This window comes from Bombina bombina, chromosome 2 (genome assembly GCF_027579735.1).
Source record: "Bombina bombina isolate aBomBom1 chromosome 2, aBomBom1.pri, whole genome shotgun sequence".
Classification (NCBI taxonomy): Eukaryota; Metazoa; Chordata; class Amphibia; order Anura; family Bombinatoridae; genus Bombina; species Bombina bombina.
Window position 1 is genome coordinate 861,021,751 of NC_069500.1, and position 22,774 is coordinate 861,044,524.

The 22,774-nt window shown below is 38.6% G+C and overlaps 1 long non-coding RNA gene, 3 other non-coding genes and 6 pseudogenes across 4 annotated transcripts; all 10 read left to right on the plus strand.

Annotated features, from left to right (window-relative positions):
* Positions 1 to 15,948: 15,948 nt before the first annotated feature.
* Positions 15,949 to 16,067, plus strand: LOC128650997 (uncharacterized; annotated as a pseudogene).
* Positions 16,068 to 16,424: 357 nt separating this feature from the next.
* Positions 16,425 to 16,543, plus strand: LOC128650726 (5S ribosomal RNA). Its single transcript, XR_008400986.1, has one exon. It is a non-coding gene; the product is annotated as a 5S ribosomal RNA (ribosomal RNA).
* A 677-nt stretch (positions 16,544 to 17,220) lies between these two features.
* On the plus strand, positions 17,221 to 17,339 carry LOC128650846 (uncharacterized; annotated as a pseudogene).
* An 837-nt stretch (positions 17,340 to 18,176) lies between these two features.
* LOC128650825 (uncharacterized) lies at positions 18,177 to 18,295 on the plus strand (annotated as a pseudogene).
* A 353-nt stretch (positions 18,296 to 18,648) lies between these two features.
* LOC128651009 (uncharacterized) lies at positions 18,649 to 18,767 on the plus strand (annotated as a pseudogene).
* Positions 18,768 to 19,127: 360 nt separating this feature from the next.
* Positions 19,128 to 19,246, plus strand: LOC128650754 (5S ribosomal RNA). Its single transcript, XR_008401012.1, has one exon. It is a non-coding gene; the product is annotated as a 5S ribosomal RNA (ribosomal RNA).
* Positions 19,247 to 19,597: 351 nt separating this feature from the next.
* Positions 19,598 to 19,716, plus strand: LOC128650803 (uncharacterized; annotated as a pseudogene).
* Positions 19,717 to 20,067: 351 nt separating this feature from the next.
* Positions 20,068 to 20,186, plus strand: LOC128650755 (5S ribosomal RNA). The gene has a single exon (XR_008401013.1). It is a non-coding gene; the product is annotated as a 5S ribosomal RNA (ribosomal RNA).
* Positions 20,187 to 20,540: 354 nt separating this feature from the next.
* Positions 20,541 to 20,659, plus strand: LOC128650950 (uncharacterized; annotated as a pseudogene).
* Positions 20,660 to 21,569: 910 nt separating this feature from the next.
* LOC128648061 (uncharacterized) lies at positions 21,570 to 21,855 on the plus strand. Its single transcript, XR_008400490.1, has 2 exons — positions 21,570 to 21,670; positions 21,748 to 21,855. It is a non-coding gene; the product is annotated as an uncharacterized LOC128648061 (long non-coding RNA).
* Positions 21,856 to 22,774: the final 919 nt, after the last annotated feature.

Consider the following 22,774-nt stretch of genomic DNA (forward strand, 5'->3'; position numbering starts at 1 on the left):
ACTTTTAAAAAAATCTATAGAGCTCCCCTAAGCTCTATAACCCCCTGACCGGTTTCGCCCGTATTGGGCTTTTTCAAAGGCGGCGAGCCGCCGGAAGTTTGGCAATATGTACGGGTTGAGGACCCGGTCCCAATATTGTCTCCTGTCTGATTGGATGGTCTGGCTGTCAATCAAGACAGTTCGGCCAATCACTGAATATTCTTTCTTTTCTTCACAGATAGCCAAATCAAATATCTGTGAAGAAAAGAAAGAATATTCAGTGATTGGCCGAACTGTCTTGATTGAAATATACGACCTGTAAGTCAGTCCTGAAAACAAAGGTCTGCAAAGTTAAATGTGGAGCCGCGGAAGGTTGCGGCTTGCAGCGTGGAGCTGTGTGAGAATGCCTCCAGGCGGTAGCTGATGACATCAGCGGTAAGCAGCCGATACTGGTCTGAGACAAGCTGAGAGTAGAAGCTGCGGTCAGTAGCGTGAGCGAGAGTGCCGCTCTGAGATGCTGGGGGAAATAGGAGGAGCCAGATAGGCTCAGTTTCACACACACTTGGGTGAGAATTGCAGATAATCCAGCATAGAAGAGAGGCAAAGGTGTGTCTTAAATAGGCAGGTAATTTAATTAAAGGGGCAGTGAGCAGAGGAAAAAGGAAGGATCTGACATATCCCCCCCCAAGAACACCCACAGCGAGGGTTCTAAGGACAAGGTCTTTCTGGATTTCTGCGGTGGAAAAGTGAAACACACCTGGGGGCCGAAACTGAAGTAGCAGGTTCCCATGAATCTTCAGAATGATCATACCCTTTCCAGTGCACTAGATATTCCAGAACACCCCTTCGCCGCCTGGAGTCAAGAATAGCCTCTACCTCATATTCCAAATCCTGGGAAAGAACATGGGTAACAGAATCCACGGTAAATCTGTCGGAAGGACAAGGTTTAACCAAGGAGACATGGAAAGTCGGGTGTATCTTATACGAGTCAGGTAGTTGTAAAGTGACAGTAGCTGGATTCCTAACGGCAATAATAGGAAAAGGTCCTATAAATAGCTTACTCATTTTCTTGGAGGGTGTATGTAAGCGCAAATTCTTAGTTGACAACCAGACTAGTTGTCCAACCTGGTAGACAGGTTGAGGCTTATGCCGCAAGTCATAATAACGTTTATGGGAGGCTTGTGCATGTTTTATGTTGTCTTGAGCAACAGACAAGGTCTGGGAGATGTCATTCACAGTGTCGTTGACTTTGGGACATGGAGATGGTGCATAAGGAAGGAAGCTGATTCTGGGATGGAGTCCATGGTTGAGAAAGAAAGGGCTAAAGCCAGTTGAGGAGTTCTTGGCGTTGTTGTAGGCGAATTCTGCCAGAGCGAGATGATCAGCCCATTGATCCTGTTGGTTGGAGCAGAAACAGCGGAGGTTCTGCTCCAACCACTGATTGGTGCGCTCTGCCTGTCCATTCGTTTGTGGATGATATGAAGTTGTGAGCTTTTGAGTAACTTGTAGAGTATGACATAAATGTCTCCAAAAACGAGAGGTGAATTGTGATCCTCTGTCTGAAAGGAGTACCATAGGCAACCCATGTAATCTGACGACGTTCCTAATAAACATGTCGCAAGTTTGTTGTGCAGTGGGTACTCCTATAGCTGGTATGAAATGTGCCATTTTTGTTAGCAAATCAACTACTACAAAAATGGAGGTGTAGGATGAAGATTTTGGTAGATCGACAATAAAATCCATTGCGAGATGAGTCCAAGGGGTATCTGGAACTGGATATGGTTGTAGAAGTCCCATTGGAGATTGATGTGATGGTTTACAGGTGGCACAAATGCCACATTTGGAAATATAGTCTTCTACGGAAGAAAGCATAGTTGGCCACCAGTAATTACGCTGAAGTAGCTCTAGAGTTTTTTGTATGCCCAAATGTCCCGTGAGTGGGGAATCATGATGGGTTCGTAAAAGAGAAATTCTATACTGAGGTGGTATGTATAGATGTTTACCATGGAAATATAAACCATCTGGATTTCTTTGCAGAAGATGAGTTGGTTTTGTGGAATCCTGATTTTGATCTCTCTGAAACTGAGGATCGTTATGGATGAGTAGTCCTAAGAAGTTTGAAGAGGGTATAACTGTAGATGGGGTTTCCATATTAAGCGGTCTAGTGTCTCTGCGGGAGAGAGCGTCAGCTTTGCCGTTTCGACTACCAGGTCTGTAGGTGATGAGATAATTGAAACGTGAGAAATAGAGATTCCAGCGAAGTTGTCTGGAGGAGAGAGTCCTACTTTGTTGTAAATATTGTAGATTTTTGTGATCTGTAATAACGATAATGGGGTGTAAAGCTCCCTCTAAGAGATGTCGCCATTGCTCAAATGCAGTTTTGATGGCCAGCAATTCCTTTTCCCCTATGGGATAATTTCGTTCAGCTGGTAGCATGAGCCTGGAAAGGTAGGCGACAGGATGCATCACATCAGTAAGGGATTGTTTCTGTGACAACTCTGCGGCCAGAGCATAATCCGACGCATCAACCTCTACAATAAACTGTAAATCTGGGTCAGGGAAGTTAAGTATAGGTGCCGTGGTGAAGTCAGTTTTTAACTGTTGGAAGACTCTCTGACAGTCAGATGTCCAGTTAAAAGTGTTTGTGTGTTTAGTTAAATCAGTAAGTGGTTTAGCAGTCTGGGAGAAATTACGAATGAACTTTCGATAGAAATTCGCAAAACCAAGGAATCTTTGTACTTGTTTGCGATTTTTTGGAGTAGGCCACTGAGTGATAGCATGGATCTTAGAGTCATCCATCTTAATTCCGGTGTTCGAGATAATGTAGCCCAAGAAAGTGACTTGACTGCAATGAAATTCACACTTTTCTAATTTAGCGTATAACTTATGTTGACGAAGTCTTGCTAATACTGTTCTTACGTGGGTCACATGTTGTTGTATAGTATCAGAATAGATCAAGATGTCGTCAAGATAAACTACTATGAAGGTGTCCAAGATGTCTTTAAAAATGTCATTTATGAAACATTGGAATGTAGCTGGAGCGTTACATAACCCGAAAGGCATAACGGTATACTCATACAGGCCATAACGAGTTCTGAAAGCTGTTAACCATTCATCTCCAGCTCTCATTCTTATAAGATTGTAAGCACCCCTGAGGTCCAATTTTGTGAAGACTTTGGCAGTGCGCAATCTTTCTATCAATTCAGGGATGAGGGGTAATGGGTAGCGATTTTTCTTAGTACGTTTGTTTAACTCCCTGTAGTCAATAATTGGTCTGAGCGACAGATCTTTGTTTTTAACAAAAAATATACCTGCACCAGCAGGTGAGGTGGAAGGTCTAATAAAGCCCTTTGCCAGATTTTCCTGTAGATATAATTTTAGGTGATCTAGTTCGGGTTTAGATAGGGGGTATATGTGACCTACTGGTATTGTGGAGCCAGGTAAGAGGTCGATAGGACAGTCGTAAGTCCTGTGTGGCGGAAGTGTCTGTGCATCAGTCTTGTTAAATACGTCCTGGAAATCAGTATATTCGGATGGCAACTGAGAAGTAGATGAGAGAAGAATGTTATTGAGAGGGAAACAAGTCTGAGAGCAGTAGGGTGACGTTAGGTCAATAGTCAATTTGTGCCAGTCAAAGACAGGTTTATGAATTTGTAACCAAGTAAGACCTAATATAACAGGATAGAGAGGACTAGGTATAATGTCAAAGCTGATAGATTCTCTATGTCCTGAGGAAGTGCACATAAGTAAGGGAGTGGTTTCAAGAGTTACAGGACCAAAGGATAATGAAGACCCATCAACCAAATTTATAGAAACAGGAGACATTTTTGCTTGTGAGGGTATTTTATTTCTATTTACAAAATCACAATCAATGTAATTTCCTGAAGCGCCTGTATCAATGATCGCATCAATCTTTAAGCAGTGTAGATCCCACTGTAAAGTAAAGGACATAGAAATATGTGGTTGTTTTGGTCTGTTTAGTGATAGACTAAGGAATGTTGAAGAAGTCTTACCGTTTTTTGTCTTTTTTAAGAGAGGACATGCTGTCAGATCATGCTCAGGGGCAGCGCAGTACATACACAGACGATGAGTGCGTTTTCTGCCTTTCTCCTCAGGAGATAGAGGACCTCTGATGAATCCAATATCCATTGGAGTCTCATTATCCCTAGAGGGTACTGGTGGAGTACTCTGTCGTTTGTATGGAGTTGGAGTGTTAGCCCTCTCTTGTTTACGTTCCCGTATACGCCTATCAATTGTAGTGCAATGTGTGAAGAGATCCTCCAAATGCTCCGGTACACCAGTACGGGAGAGCTCATCTTTGATGTCTTCTGAGAGCCCAATCCTGAACTGGTGTCTGAGCGAGGGCTCATTCCACTTTGATTCGATTGCATAGATTTTAAATTGTGATATATAATTTTCTACAGGTTGTCTGCCCTGTCTCAAGGCCCTGAGAGAGGATTCAGCTGATTCCTGTTTAAAAGGATCTTCGTATAGTGAGGATAAAGCCTTTAGAAAATCCTGTATAGAGTTTAGAATGGGATTCTGATTTTCAAACAAACTATCCGCCCAAACACGGGGTTCACCCCTTAAATAAGAGATAGTCGTCAACACCTTAATTCTGTCAGTGCTATAAGTTCTGGGTTTTAGTTCGAACATCAAAAGACAAGCATTTCTAAATTCCTTAAACATTGCCCTATTACCACTGAACTTGTCAGGAAAAGACACCTGTGGTTCTGGAAGTGCTTCTGAATGTGCAGTTTTAGCAGTATACATACCTCTAAGGCAATCTTTGAGCACCTGATTTTCAGTTTGCACTTCCCTGAGAGTTAAATTTACAGAATCCATACGTTGAGTTAAAGTGACAATTTGGTTTGCAATCTCTGTCATATCCATGGTGCTATACCTGTATTTATAGGCTGGATTATACTGTTATAATTTTATTTCTTGTTTGAGTGTTCACTATAGTGAGTGAAACATACAGGATTTCTAATAGCAATTAATATGGAGAATGACAAAAAATATGTATGGTGTAACAGGTTGGTTAACCAAATAAGTCTTTTGCTATGTTAACCTATCTGTAATTAATATTTGCCAGATAGATAGTTTGAACCTACAAACACTGTAGTCTGCAGTAAACTAATTAGGCAGGATTAAAGATCAGGTTCATGCAACAATACTGTCCAGATATTCAGTGAGATATTGTTCAAAGTAGTTACTGTAGCGAATGTAAATATAAGGTAACAAGTAGAAGTATTGGTAAATATACGACCTGTAAGTCAGTCCTGAAAACAAAGGTCTGCAAAGTTAAATGTGGAGCCGCGGAAGGTTGCGGCTTGCAGCGTGGAGCTGTGTGAGAATGCCTCCAGGCGGTAGCTGATGACGTCAGCGGTAAGCAGCCGATACTGGTCTGAGACAAGCTGAGAGTAGAAGCTGCGGTCAGTAGCGTGAGCGAGAGTGCCGCTCTGAGATGCTGGGGGAAATAGGAGGAGCCGGATAGGCTCAGTTTCACACACACTTGGGTGAGAATTGCAGATAATCCAGCATAGAAGAGAGGCAAAGGTGTGTCTTAAATAGGCAGGTAATTTAATTAGGGGCAGTGAGCAGAGGAAAAAGGAAGGATCTGACAAGTCTTTTGTGAGGTTTCTTCCTCTAATCTTGTCCAGTATATTATATACTGCACAGCACCACCTTTTTGTCTTTATAATTATTCACGACATAAACAAGGTTCTATGTCAACTTATGTAAAAATAGAAAAGGTTGCCAAAGTGGTACCACTGTATTCGTGTTGTGGTCAATAGTGTGAGTTAGTGTTAGTGTGAGAGAGTCAGTTAGTGTTATCGTGAGTGAGTTAATGGTAGTGGGAGTTAGTGGGAGCGTGAGTTATTAAGAGAGCGGTAGTGAGCGACAGTTGGTTTGGGTGAGTGTGCGAGTGCTTTTTCTGTATACTTAACACATTTACACGCAAACACATTCAATACATACATACAGTTATCAATAACACTACATACACTCCATACCCCATACCCTCTCATACTACACTCTATACCCCATTCCCTGCAGTCCCATTCCCTTTCATCCCATTTCCTCTAATCCCATACCCCATTCCCTCTAATCCCATCCCCATCCCCTAGTTACATTTAGTTTACATATCCTCCTTTTAGTCTTCTTATACATTTTGGTTGGTTAAATACTCATTACCCTCTTTTATTTATATCCCTTTAACACATTGAGCACTTTTTTGTCTTTTTATTTCTTTATTTTGACCCCCTTTCATTTGTGCATAGTCACTTTTTGTTGGAGTAGTTAGGGCTTAGTTTAGGGAATAGATGGAAAAGGAGGGCAGGCAGGAGATTAGTCAGGTGAGAGATAGAGGGCGGAGGAGAGGGAGAGGGGGGGAGAGGAACAGGACAGGAAGGGTGCCCCCCTGCAGGAAGCGGCGGAGGAAGCAGTGGGTGGACCCAGCCACTTGGTTCAAGATGAACAAGTGGCTGGGCCCAGTGGCGGACATAGTATGGCTTCACAGTCCGGGAAACAGAGGGCACCATCACAGGGTAAGGCCAAGCTGACTAGGGAGGCGAGGTTTACTATGGAGGAGATGGAGGCCCTCGTAGAAGCGTATATGTGCAGGTATAGGAGGCTGCAGGCTCAGAAGACCACCCCAAGTGACAAGAGGAAGTTCTGGTGGGAGATAACAGATGCAGTTAATGCAATGGGGGGCCGTAACAGAGATATGGAGTCTATTAAACATCGTTACCAGGACTGCAAGATGGAGCTGAAAAAGAAAATAACCAGGGAGTACCAACATGCCACAAGGACCGGTGGCGGGCCTGCACTGACTGTTGAGTACTCCCAATGGGAGGAAATGTTACGTCCCAGCATCTCCGAGTTGGCCATAGTCGGGATCAGAGGAATCGATACCGGGAACCTGCCACTCTCATCTGACGGTAAGCTCATTTAAGAATCTATTAACATCCGAATGTATTTAAGGATAAGATTAATGCTATTACGCTGTTTTAACACATTATTACGTAAACGCATTCACAATGACCTTGTGATTACATTACTATCTAGGCTATAGGTTAGGTGTGCATTTAAACAGACTGAAAACAAATGCTAAAACATTCAGATTGACCAGAGAGATATCACTAACATGGTTTGGAAAATGCGGAAATCGTATTGATTGTTAGATTTCAAAGTGGATTAATGAGGCTGCATTTGTATTTATATTGTAAGCAAAAGCATTTACATCTTTATTTGGAAATATGCTAATATATACATTTCTTTCTTTTTGCAATATACAGAGTCTGGGGAGGAGGCAGCACAACAACGACAGGCTCCTCGTTTTTCCCGGTATGAGAGTTGTGGGGATGAATCGCCACTTCGGAGAGAAGAGGCCCTCCCTGCACAAGAAGAAGAGGCCTCCCTGAAGCAGAGGAAGAGGCCCCCCCTGAAGCAGAGGAAGAGGCCCCTCAAGCACCAGCAGGCCGCCGTGCACAACAGGAGGAGATAGCCGAGGTGCGTGCGTTAGTCGACTACATTGAACAGATGCGTACCTCCCGGATGGAAAATATCCAAGGGAGAACTCAGATTATCGAAGAACTTCGTGGCATTAGAGAAGGACAAACACAAATTATAGAGATCCTTACAAGAATCGAACAAGGACAAAACCGGAGTTTCCAGCTACAAGAAGCTATGTTCAATTTCTTCTGGGATGCGCATGCTGGGCCATCTGCTGCTGGGCCATCTCCTCCTGGGCCATCTCCTCCTGGGCCATCTCCTAACGTCTCCGATGAGAACTCGTCGGAGGGGGCAGTTGCCCCCCCAGAGCCTCAGCCTCGTGGGAAGAGGGGAAGGAAGAGGAAGTAAGTATTTTTTTATATGTTTATTTCGTAATTCTTTAATGTGTAATGGATAGGTATGTGATGATGTGGTTTTCATACACTTGTGGACCACACTCTGTATATAATCTGCTTCTATGGGACCGGGTCCATGGAGGCAGATTGTTTGCAGAGTGTGTGTTATAGGTGTGTGGACACCACATCATCACATACCTATCCTTGTTCATGATATTGATTGGTTTCTGTGATGTGATGTCCAAACTGTTTCCCTAATCTCAAACAAAATGACCATTACAATTATCTATGATGGCATATTACTGTTTGAATGCCAATAGCACAGCTTAAAGGGACAGTCAGAACATTATTGTTTACAAAGAAAACACTGTATTACGCATTATCAAGTTTGAAACAAAAACATGGAGAAATACGTGTGACTTATGTGCTTACCCTTGTATCTATGCCTATGAAAACTGACCACTTATTTGTTATTCTGACATAACAACATTTTAGACAATCAATGATCAATCCAGGGTAAATATGCTGTATGAGCTCAAGGTTTTCTATATCAAAATGCCCTCTAGTGGCCAAAATGCATTCTGATTACATGCACTCTTCAAACTCTAAGAAATGAACACACGAACCTCATAGGTTTAGCTAGCAAATAAGAATAACCAGAGAACTATGATAAATTGGTGAGAAACATTTGCTATCATTTTTATTTTAAAAATTGCTTCTTTAATGATGCAAATCATTATTTGTTTTCTAGACTGTCCCTTTAAAAAATTACATATGCTAACATATACTAATATTTTGTGATTGTTGGTATATCTACATGTACTTGTTCAAACAATAAATATTGGAGTAGGATTTCTATTGACGTGTTAAATAAAGTCTATTTTCTTAAAGAGACATTATTGTGTTTGAATTATTTTAGAAATACATTTGTTTTTACAAGGAATATGGTTTAAAGTCCTTTTATGAGTGAATAAACAAATATATGCTCACAATAATATATTTGGAGATTAACCAATGTGGAACTCATACATGACACAACAATCAACATTTGCATTAAAGGGACAGTATACAATCTTTTTCAGAGAACTGCATGTAATAGACACTACTAGAAACCACAAGATTAACACATACTGATATCAAAATCAATCTGAAAAAGCTTTAAACACTTTCAAAGAAAATCGGTTTATCTATATTGAAAAGATAGCTGTAAAGCCCATTACAAGTGGAAAACAAGACAATACCCCTTCATTAGCATATTAAAAGACCCTTTACACAAACAGGAGTAAGCTGGAGAAAGTAGCTGATGGTACTCGAATCAAACTTTGAGGCTTGTTGAGGAGTCAGAAAATTAATTAAATGTTATTTGAACATAAGCAAAACTAGACATGTATTTTGTAAAAAAAATGGACTATATAACTAGAGATAAAAAAACATATTTGGTTTTTAATGTGAGTGTATAATGACCCTTTAATAAAATATACGACGACATAACATTTAGAAGAAGTCAGCATCTCATATATTTAGCATACTTGATTCAAATACAATTGCGCATATCTATGAATTCGATATGTTGAAAATTAAACACAACACAGTCATTTTTCATATAAAGGAACATATTGTTGACAAACATATTAAACAAGATGGACTATATTCAGGGATTTGCACTTGCCTCAAAATATCTTATGCATGAAAACATTTTGCTTTCATTCGTTTATTCAACCAGACAGCCAGCAAAAGAGAATGTTGTGTTCTTTATCAGCTATGGGTCAACAATGTTACATGATTCACACAATCCATACTCGCCATGGTTTTAAACTTGTCTTCTCATTCACAAACATGGGTTATGTGCAAAATCTAAAATTGAGGGACTACGTAATACAATCAGATGTTTTTTACACCTTTGCATGTGACGTCTTAATTAACATGGGGCATCCTTGATCGCATAAAAACGCCATCCAATAAAAGGCACATCCTTGATCGCGTAGATACGCCATCCAATAAAAGGCGCATCCTTGATCGCGTAAAAACGCCATCCAATAAAAGGCGCATCCTTGATCGCGTAAATACGCCATCCAATACAAGGAATCATTGGACAGCCTGGCAGGTGACGTCTTAAGCAACATGGCGCATCCGAGATTGAGGAAAAACCTCAGCCAATACAAGGACTCAGTAGATAGCTTGGCATATCAATAAGAAACTTATTTATATTTTAGAAACTAGTATGTGTCTATATTGCTAGCTAGGAATGTTACGCTAGATAACGAAATACTGTGATATATAAAATAGAATCCATTATTGAAAATAAGGAGATATTTCATTAGAAGCAGAGTATTTTTAACTAAACTATTTAGCAAGCAGTATGTTTTAAATAGACATGAAAACAATATTTAAAGGTTACACGATTATGTACGACATTGCAATTTGAAATACATTGTAACAATAAATGAAAATCTTTGGATTATTGTGTTTCATGTCCCTTTAACTGAGAATTAATGCAAGGAGATGCATTCGGAAAATAGGGATGTGTTATATATTATATGTTAAAGGGACAGTCAACCCCAGAAATTTTTTTGTTTAAAAATATAGCTAATCCCTTTATTACACATTAATCATTTTTGAACAACAAACACAGTTATATATTAATATACTTTTTACTTCTGTTATTATCTTGTATCTAAGCTTATGCTGACTGCCCCATTATTTCTGTTCTTTTGACAGGCATGCAGTTTAGCCAATCAATGCTCACTCCTAGGTCACTTTAAGTGCATGAGCTCAATGTTATCTATATGAAACATGTGAACTAATGCCTTATAGTAGTCAAAATTTATTCAGATTAGAGGCAGTCTTCAAGTTCGAAGAAATTAGCATATGAACCTCCTAGGTTTACCTTTCAAATAAGAATACCAAGAGAATAAAGCAAAATTGTGAATAAAAGTAAGTTGGTTAAACTCGCATGCCCTATTTAAATCATGAATAATCTTTTTGGACTTGACTGTCCCTTTAACTATAGCTATGGTGTCCATCTTTAACATTTAAAAGGTACACATGATAAATACATATGTCATTGATGTTTTCAGATATGTTTATATTGTTTTGGAATAACAATAATGACACATGTATTGATCAAACGTGTCACTTATTCAAGTTGAAATATGGTCAGCCTACCTATAGCCATATATCGGAGGATAATTAATTTTTAAGAATATTAATAGAAAGATATTCATCATCTAAAATATGCGCATTACACACAGTGATTGATTTGGTTACACTACTACAATAAGATATAATAGAAATTGGAAGACATGTGCTGTCAACATTCAAATAAGATTTATTTTAAATAAGATTATATGTCCTTGTTCATGTAAAAAGGACAAAAACGCATAAGAAATGCAGATCCATTTCTTAACAATTGTGGTCAGCATCACTTAAAGGGACATGAAATACCAAATAAAAAATAACAGGATTCACAGAGAGAATACTATTTACATAAAAATAACACGTTACAGAGATTATCTCATTGTATCAATCCTGGGATCATTTGTTAAAGGTGCATCAATTCACGCAGAGTTTACAAATGAACACATGGATGCGAAATTTAAAATATACATATATATCTACAAACATCAAGATATATATATACATATATAAAATCATTACTATGCTAATCATAATCTTGCAAAGATAAAGCTTTACGAAAACTATATCAAGAAAACAAATTGAATTAAATTGGAGATGTAAATATTAAAGTCATTTACAATTGTATTACATATATGATTCTGGAAAGACCATTATTTGGTTTCAGGTCCCTTTAAGGATTAACCACATAAACTAGAGATTTCAATCAATGACATGAATAAAGAGGACAAAGAATCGTGGAATGACATGTCATAAAACATAAACAACGTTTAAAAAAAACTTGTTGAAAGATCATTAAAATTGGAACCATTTGACAAGGTAAAAGAGTGCATCACAGTCCTTGGAGAGGGTGGACAAGGGCCAGCACAGCCCCATTGGAGCCATTTGACAAGGTAAAAGAGTGTATCACAGTCCTTGGAGAGGGTGGACAAGGGCCAGCACAGCCCCATTGGAGCCATATGACAAGGTAAAAGAGTGCATCACAGTCCTTGGAGAGAGTTGGCAAGGGCCAGCACAGCCCCATTGGAGCCATTTGACAAGGTAAAAGAGTGCATCACAGTCCTTGGAGAGAGTGGACAAGGGCCAGCACAGCCCCATTGGAGCCATTTGACAAGGTAAAAGAGTGCAACAGGCACAACAATAATAAAAAAAGGCCAAATGGAAACAATAAAAAACAACAGCAACTTGTGGACAGAAGATTCTTATCTGCGCCCTTAGAGCATCTCCAGATCCTCCACTTATTGGGCATCCCCTTCATCGTCCTGTGCCTGTCCAGCTCCAGATTCAAGCATTGACTCTACACACATCATACATTGTAGAGTCAAACGCTGAACCTGTAGCTGGGCATGCATGGTGTCGTTCATCCCTCTCAGGACCACTGCGTTTCTCAACACGGCCTGTTCTACGCGTGCTAGAGCTTCTAGCATGACCCATGTTGAGTCACAGCCTAAAATAACGAAAATTTAAAATATTAATGATAATTACACAACATCATTAAAAATTAGCAAAGATACATTGTCATCATAAAGACAAATCATTCTTTAAATTAATTTGTGGAAATTGATTATTTACACATTAAATATGTTATTCAGACATAAACCATTAAAGGGGCAGTTTACTCAAACATGTTCTCCCCTTTAATTGGTTTTCAATGATCCACTTTTACAGCTTGAGTGTATAAAATCTTGTAAAAGGATTTCCATTGTACTTACATTGGCAATTTAAATAGTTTAGTTATACTGTGGTATCCACACCTATCCTTAAATATTTTGGCATTGAGGCCAAGCGGTGTAAACATAGCAACCAGAAGAAATTACATTCCCACTGGGTTATACAAGAGATAATGTATGAAAAATTTAAAATACATTTTTGGATCCAAGTAGTGGTGATTGGTATATGTAGTGATATCAAATTAAAGGGACACTGAACCAAAATATTTTCTTTTGTGATTCAGATAGAGCATGACATTTAAATCAAGTTTTTAATTTACTCCTATTCTTAAAATGTTATAATTCTCTAGCTATCTTTATTTTAAATACAAGAATGTAAGTTTATATGGCAGGCCATTTTTTGTTATCAACCTTGGTTGTCCCTGCTGATTGATGGATAAATTCAACCAACAATATAGAAATTATGTCCAGAGTTCTGAATATTTTAAAAATTTATATGCATGTCTTTGTTTAAATAAAGATAGCAAGAGAACGAAAAAGAATTGATAAGAGTAGTAAATTATAAATTTGATTAACATTGCATGCTCTATTTGAATCACAATAGAAACAATTTGCCTTCAGTGTACCTTTAAATATCTTATAATGAATTTTGAATGATACTTACAGCTGTGTCTGGGAAGGACAATCCGACATCCAGGACAATGAAGGTTGAGACAGGGGGAAGGGATGGGATTGGGTTGGGGAGGGATGGGAGTGGGTTGGGGAGGAATGGGCTGCCGCTCTGGGGTAGCCCGTACAGCTGGGGAGTGGTGAGTTGGGCAGGTGGGGAAGCTGTACGGACCAAAATACAGGGAGAGCGGCGAAGGGGGGCTAAGGGGCTTTTTTTGAGAGGGACAGGGAAAATGGGAAGGGCCAGGAGGGTCTTGGGCCTGGGAAGGGGCCTGGGAAGGGGCAGGGGCCTGGGAAGAGGCAGGGGCCTGTGAAGGGGCAGGGGACTGGGCAGGGGTGGACAAATGATGCCCAGAAGTGGAGGATCCATCTGAAATATATAACAAAAATATATTAACATCTCATACATCATGAAATCAAATCAAGGCATTTCAACTTGATTATGTTTTCAATATACTTAGAAGTGTGTTTGAATTTCTAAACAATGATGACATAAGGATATGGTATGCATATAGGCACTCAGATGAATAGCAATGACTGTCTGTACAATTCAAAAATGATTATTTTGTTTTTGCCTGGAATATGCATGTGACATCATGATGGCATGAATTACAAATCAGACAAAAATTAAAGAATAGTCAAAGCATATGTTCATGCTGCCTGATATAGAAAGGGGGCAGTAGTGTATTCTAAAAGAAAAAGAATATTCCTTTTTAAAGTGCAAAAGCTGTAGATTTGGATTTTCTTCAATAAATTTTTTTTAAAGAAAAAAACATGTTGGATACATGTTAGATATATTTCACATACCATTAGACTCCAAGGGAGCCTCTTCCTCCTCCGTCCCACATGTTAAATCAATCTCTGTAAAACATAACATGTTGTGTACACGTTAAGATCAGAAATTATAACATATGTTACTGTTGCTCAAAGACACATGTTGCATTAAAGATATACACACCCAAAGTTATGATTTACATCATTTTGATGGAGCATACAAATGACATTAGATTTGTTATTCTCAATGATTCATATTTTCTATTTGTTGTCTGTATTATTTTTGAAATCCTAAAAGCAGAGTACATTGAAAATTTGAGTTCTCATGCGTGTATCACTTGATGATTGTTGTAAAAATTGAAAATCTAAATAAACATATGCTATCCATCTTCTGAATAACAAAGGTGTAGACTAAGAAGCTTTGAGATCTTAATCTTTCAATATTATAATAAAATTGATAAGTAATCAGAGGAGTAAATTATATGTTTGATTCAAATTTAATGCTTTATCAGAATCATGATCATAATATTGATTACCAATATACCTTCAATGACATATAAATGAGTCAATGGACTTACCAGAAGACTGCAAAGGCAGCTCAGTGTCAGTGCTGGATCCCTCTGGGCTCCCCACAACAACTCTCTCTATGAATGATATAGATATATATTAGTGAACACAGTTTGGACATCACTAAATCACATTTGCATCGATTTATAAGAATAATCAACTTCAAAATGTGAAGAATAGAGCAGTCATTAGAAGAAAAAATGCATGATTGAATCAAGGGGATTATGAATAAAATTATGTATTTAACATATGTTTAATTTCTGACTATATTAGACATCAAATTCATCTCATATGATGCTATTGCATATCTAAATAAACCCATTTATCAATGTTCTTCAAAGAATACACACAAACAACATTTGGAATAACAACTGTCGACAAATATAAACAAAGACATGTGGCACATTGAGCCATTTGTGCAATGTACAGTAATCTTGTTTAGGACACAACACATATTGATCACAATAACAAACAGAATTTATTTTTAAAAATATGTAATCATGGTGCTGTTAGAGTATGCCTATATCTATAAAGTAACTCCAATAGTGAATATGTGAATTATATATCAATATTGTTTAATCCAAAGAATGTAAGGATGAATTAATCTATGGTTTATTAAAGGGACACTGGCATCAATTTTTACAATCCGTGATTTCACTTTTCAAACTGTTAAAAATTATTTGACATTGACTCCTATTATAATATTCATTTTTCAACATTTTCATCTTAAAGGCAGATAGTCAATTTTGTGTTATCAATAAATATTGGTCGTTGAAGGTATCCACCAATCATCAAGAACAACCCAGGTTGGTCAACAAAAATGGAGCTGCAGATAAACTTACATTCTTGATTTTAAAATACATTTATCAAGAGAATATTGAAAATATGATTCTAGGAGTCAATTATAAAGTTGATTAATATTGCATGCTCTATCTGAATGACAACAGTAATAATTTTTGCTCAATGTCCCTTTAATATAAAAATATATTGATTTGACAATGTCGCTGTTAATGAATTCTCTAGTCCATATGTTGATGTAAATGAATGGGATGGATCATGCAATTACAATCTAATATGTTAGTTAAGGATATCCTCAAGAATCTTTAATTATCCTCTCTTAAAGGGACATGAAGCTCCAAATGTGTAATTGGATACTTTTTGCATTAAAATCAAGTATGTGATTTTGAAATAATTGATAATAGACTTATTTTAGACTTGTTAGCTTCATTGTGTTATAATCTTTTTTGAAAGAAGCAACTATGTACTACTGTTATCTGAACACATGATTTGAACATATAAGTGTCTATTTCCACACTTCCTTGAATGCACCCAATCCCGTCTGATCTCAGAAATTAAGCAGGGCCAGGCCTGGTCAGTACCTGGATGGGGAACCGCCTGGGAACACCAGGTGCGGTAGGCTTTTTTTTTTCATTTTTAAAGCAGTGAAGCATGCGTCATATTTACTGATAGTAGAGTTATTCATTGAAACAACTGTAGCTTGCAATTACTAAAAATTAGATGTCCATTGTATTAAAGATAATTATCTTTTGTAAAGACAGAAAGACAGGCAGGCAGAAAGAGGGGCAGGAAACTCTTTATCCGTGTCTACTTTTTGTCATGGGTCAGCAAGTGATTCTGGGCCTGTACTGGCACTATTTATTAATTTATTTATATATTTGCCTTCTAAATTTTAACCCCATTTTAACTCTACACTTTTTTACAGACTGTGAATGACAGCATGAGCAAGAACAAAAAGCGTTGGGAAGAAGTGCTAAGTGTCTACCGCCACACTGCCTTGAATGCACCCGATCCCATCTGATCTCGGAAGTTAAGCAGGGCCAGGCCTGGTCAGTACCTGAATGGGAGGCCGCCTGGGAACACCAGGTGAGGTAGGCTTTTTTCATTTTTAAAGCAGTGAAGTATGGCTCATATTTACTGATAGTAGCAATATTTACTGATAGTAGAAATATTCATTGAAACAACTGTAGCTTGCAATTACTAAAAATTAGATGTCCATTGTATTAAAGATAATTATCTTTTGTAAGGACAGACAGGCAGGCAGACAGAAAGAGGGGCAGGAAACTCTTTATATATGTATAATTTTTGTCATGGGTCAGCAAGTGATTCTGCACCTGTACTGGCACTATTTATTTATTTATATATTTATAGGCCGCCTGGGAACACCAGGTGAGGTAGGCTTTTTTCATTTTTAAAGCAGTGAAGCATGGCTCATATTTACTGATAGTAGCAATATTTACTGATAGTAGCAATATTCATTGAAACAACTGTAGCTTGCAATTACTAAAAATTAGATGTCCATTGTATTAAAGATAATTATCTTTTGTAAAGACAGACAGGCAGGCAGACAGAAAGAGGGGCAGGAAACTCTTTATCTATGTATACTTTTAGTCATAGGTCAGCAAGTGATTCTGGGCCTGTACTGGCACTATTTATTAATTTATTTATATATTTGTCATCTAAATTTTAACCCCGTTTTAACTCTTCAATTTTTTACAGACTGTGAATGACAGCATGAACAAGAAAACAAAAAGCATTGGGAAGAAACGCTTAGTGTCTACCGCCACACTGCTTTGAATGCACCTGATCCCGTCTGATCTCGGAACTTAAGCAGGGCCAGGCCTGGTCAGTACCTGGATGGAAGACCGCCTGGGAACACCAGGTACGGTAGGCTTCTTTTTTTCATTTTTAAAGCAGTGAAGCATGCGTCATATTTACTGATACTAGCAATATTTATTGAAACCAATGTAGCTTGCAATTAATAAAAAATAGAGGTCCATTGTATTAAAGATAATTATCTTTTGTAAATACAGACAGGCAGGCAGGCAGAAAGAGGGGCAGGAAACTCTGTATCTATGTATACTTTTTGTCATGGGTCAGCAAGTGATTCTGGGCCTGTACTGGCACTATTTATTAATTTATTTATATATTTGCCATCTAAATTTTAACCCCAGTTTAACTCTTCAATTTTTTACAGACTGTGAATGACAGCATGAGCAAGAACAAAAAGAGTTGGGAAGAAGCGCTAAGTGTCTACTGCCACTCTACCTTGAATGCACCCTATCCCGTCTGATCTCAGAAGATAAGCAGGGCAAGGCATGGTCAATACCTGGAGGAGGGACCTCCTGGGAACACCAGGTGCGCTAGGCTTTTTTTTTTTTCATTTTTAAAGCAGTGAAGCATGTGTCATATTTACTGATAGTAGCAATATTCATTGAATCAACTGTAGCTTGCAATTACTAAAAATTAGATGTCCATTGTATTAAAGATAATTATCTTTTGTAAAGACAGACAGACAGGCAGACAGAAAGAGGGGCAGGAAACTCTTTATCTATGTATACTTTTAGTCATAGGTCAGCAAGTGATTCTGGGCCTGTACTGGCACTATTTATTAATTTATTTATATATTTGTCATCTAAATTTTAACCCCAGTTTAACTCTTCAATTTTTTACAGACTGTGAATGACAGCATGAACAAGAAAACAAAAAGCGTTGGGAAGAAACGCTAAGTGTCTACCGCCACACTGCTTTGAATGCACCTGATCCCGTCTGATCTCGGAACTTAAGCAGGGCCAGGCCTGGTCAGTACCTGGATGGGAGACCGCCTGGGAACACCAGGTATGGTAGGCTTCTCTTTTTTTCATTTTTAAAGCAGTGAAGCATGCGTCATATTTACTGATACTAGCAATATTTATTGAAACCAATGTAGCTTGCAATTAATAAAAAATAGAGGTCCATTGTATTAAAGATAATTATCTTTTGTAAATACAGACAGGCAGAAAGAGGGGCAGGAAACTCTGTATCTATGTATACTTTTTGTCATGGGTCAGCAAGTGATTCTGGGCCTGTACTGGCACTATTTATTAATTTATTTATATATTTGCCATCTAAATTTTAACCCCAGTTTAACTCTTCAATTTTTTACAGACTGCCCCTCTTTCAGCATGAGCAAGAACAAAAAGAGTTGGGAAGAAGCACTAAGTGTCTACTGCCACTCTACCTTGAATGCACCCGATCCCATCTGATCTCGGAAGATAAGCAGGGCAAGGCATGGTCAATACCTGGAGGGGAGACCTCCTGGGAACACCAGGTACGCTAGGCTTTTTTTTTTTTTTAAAGCAGTGAAGCATGTGTCATATTTACTGATAGTAGCAATATTCATTGAATCAACTGTAGCTTGCAATTACTAAAAATTAGATGTCCATTGTATTAAAGATAATTATCTTTTGCAAAGACAGACAGGCAGGCAGGCAGGCAGAAAGAGGGGCAGGAAACTCTTTATCTATGTATACTTTTAGTCATAGGTCAGCAAATGATTCTGGGCCTGTACTGGCACTATTTATTAATTTATTTATATTTTTGCCATCTATATTTTAACCCCATTTTAACCCTTCAATTTTTTACAGATTGTGAATGACAGCATCAGCAAGAAAACAAAAAGCGTTGGGAAGAAGCACTTAGTGTCTACCGCCACACTGCTTTGAATGCACCCAATCCCGTCTGATCTCGGAAGTTAAGCAGGGCAAGGCCTGGTCAGTACCTAGATGGGAGACCGCCTTGGAACACCAGGTGCGGTAGGCTTTTTTTTTTCATTTTTAAAGCAGTGAAGCATGCGTCATATTTACTGATACTAGCAATATTCATTGAAACAACTATAGCTTGCAATTACTAAAAATTAGAGGTCCATTGTATTAAAGATAATTATCTTTTGTAAAGACAGGCAGGCAGGCAGGTAGTCAGAAAGAGGGGCAGGAAACTCTGTATCTATGTATACTTTTTGTCATGGATTCTGGGCCTGTACTGGCACTATTTATTAATTTATTTATATATTTGCCATCTAAATTTTAACTCCCAGTTTAAATCTTCAATTTTTCACAGACTGTGAATGACAGCATGAGCAAGAATAAAAAGCGTTGGGAAGAAGTGCTAAGTGTCTACCGCCACTCTGCCTTGAATGCACCCGATCCCTTCTGATCTCAGAAGTTAAGCAGGGCCAGTCCTGGTCAGTACCTGGATGGGAGACCGCCTGGGAACACCAGGTGCGGTAGTCTTTGTTTTCATTTTTAAAGCAGTGAAGCATGCGTCGTATTTACTGATAGTAGTAATATTCATTGAAACATCTGTAGCTTGCAATTACTAAAAATTAGATGTCCATTGTATTAAAGATAATTATCTTTTGTAAAGACAGACAGGCAGGCAGAAAGAGGGGCAGGAAACTCTGTATCTATGTATACTTTTTGTCATGGGTCAGCAAGTGATTCTTGGCCTGTACTGGCACTATTTATTAATTTATTTATATATTTGCCATCTAAATTTTAAGCCTGGTTTAAATCTTCAATTTTTTACAGACTGTGAATGACAGCATGAGCAAGAACAAAAAGCGTTGGGAAGAAGCACTAAGTGTCTACCGCCACACTGCTTTGAATGCACCCAATCCCGTCTGATCTCGGAAGTTAAGCAGGGCAAGGCCTGGTCAGTACCTAGATGGGAGACCGCCTTGGAACACCAGGTGCGGTAGGCTTTTTTTTATTTTTAAAGCAGTGAAGCATGTGTCATATTTACTGATAGTAGCAATATTCATTGAAACAACTATAGCTTGCAATTATTAAAAATTAGATGTCCATTGTAATAAAGATAATTATCTTTTGTAAAGACAGACAGGCAGGCAGTCAGAAAGAGGGGCAGGAAACTCTGTATCTATGTATACTTTTTGTCATGGGTCAGCAAGTGATTCTGGGCCTGTTCTGGCACTATTTATTAATTTATTTATATATTTGCCATCTAAATGTTAAGCCTGGTTTAAATCTTCAATTTTTTACAGACTGTGAATGACAGCATGAGCAAGAACAAAAAGCGTTGGGAAGAAGCGCTAAGTGTCTACCGTCACACTTCCTTGAATGCACCCTATCCTGTCTGATATCGGAAGCTAAGCAGGGCAAGGCCTGGTCAATACCAGGATGGGAGACCGCCTGGGAACACCCGGTGCGGTAGGCTTTTTTTTTCATTTTTAAAGCAGTGAAGCATGGTATTTTAGAGTGAAACATTCATACTTTTACGGCAGTTGAGATCCAACATTATAAATCACATTACAGAATAACTAAGCCCTTATTAAGGATCCAGCCGAGCTCCCACAAATTGTCTTTAACCTGTCACAAAGGGTAGACCAACTCAGCCAGGGTCTAAGAGAATTACAATTGGAGAATGAGACTTTGAGAAACGTTATAAAAGATTCCATCAATCCTAAACTACCAGCCCAAGAGACCTCTCCTGAACCCTTTGTTGCTCCTCCAGAATTTTTTCAAGGAGACAGAAATCAATACCGCCACTTTAAGAATGCTTGCCTTCTTAATTTTTCTCTCAAGCCTAGGACCTATCCAAATGATAGGGTGAAAGTTCTCAGCATGATAAGTTACTTAAGGGGAGAACCCCGTATATGGGCTGACACACTATTCGAGACTAATAATCCGGTCCTATCATCCTTTTCGGCATTTCTTGACGTCATGGATGAATTGTACAATGATACCAACCTCCAAATTACAGCTGAGAGCAAAATGAGGAAATTGAAGCAAGGATCCAGACCTGTGGAATATTACATAACGGAGTTCAAACAGTACTCCATTGACTCCCAATGGAATGCCATAGCCCTCAGAAATCAATTTAGGCTTGGTCTTTCTGATGCAGTCAAGGATGAATTAGCCAGAACAGAATTGCCAGATACACTTGAGGCTCTTATGAAATTAAGTAGCCATATTGATAGAAGATTAAGGGAGAGAAGATCCGAACGACAATACTCCGACCAGCCATACAAAAAGTTTTCCAGTCCTAACCAACCTACTCGTAGGTCTACTAGTCCCAGCGGAGTTGAAGCTATGGATATCAGTATCTTCAGGGGACCTCTATCACCGGATGAACGTATGAGAAGAAAGACCCGGGGCCTTTGCATGTATTGTGGTGATCCAGCTCACAGTCTTAAGGACTGCCCTATCATACCTCAGAAAAAGAACAGTAAGTGTAGCACTAACTTCACCTCTCAAGTAGTACTTAACAAACCACTTCACTGTTCTCTACTTTTGTCTTTACAGTGGGCAAGTAAACAGATCTCCGTCCCTGCTATCGTTGACACCGGAGCTCAAGGCAACTACATCGACAGCTCATTAGTGTCTATCAATAAAATACCCCTGATTAAGAAATTGTCTCCTATTTCACTTCGTGTTGTTGATGGCTCTGAGATTTCTTCTGGACCTATTACACATCATACCATTCCTCTTTCTGTCACTACATTAAACAATCATCATGAACATCTCTCTTTTGATGTGATTACATCTCCCTTATTTCCAATTGTTCTTGGGTTGGCGTGGCTACAACTACATGAACCTCAGATCAGTTGGAAATCTTTAAACATAGATTTAAACTCACAATATTGCCAACAAACCTGTATTAGGCAGTCATTACTTTCTCTGAACCCCACATCTGACACTCTGGTACCAATTGAATACAGTCACTTCGCTGAGGTTTTCAGTAAAAAAGAGGCGGAAACACTTCCTCCCCATCGATCCTATGACTGCCCCATAGAGTTAAAACCAGGTACAACTCCACCCATAGGACATTTATATCCTCTATGTAAATACGAATTAGACCACCTGAAAAGCTACTTAGATGAGAACTTGAAGAAAGGATTTATTCGTCCTTCTGTCTCACCAGCCGGTGCTGGTATGTTTTTTGTTCGAAACAAGGACAACTCTTTACGCCCTATTATCGATTTTAGACAACTAAATAAGATCACCATAAAAAATCGCTACCCACATCCACTCATTCCGGAACTCATTGAGAGACTAAGACATGCTACTATCTATACTAAATTGGATCTGAGGGGAGCATACAACCTTGTACGCATCAGAGAGGGGGATGAATGGCTCACGGCTTTTAGAACAAGATATGGGTTGTATGAATACCTAGTTATGCCTTTCGGACTCACCAATGCACCAGCAACCTTCCAATTCTTTATAAATGACATTTTTCATGATTTACTCGATATTTGTGTCATAGTTTATTTAGATGACATTTTGATATATTCCTCCAATACTACTGACCACATCAAACACGTTAGTT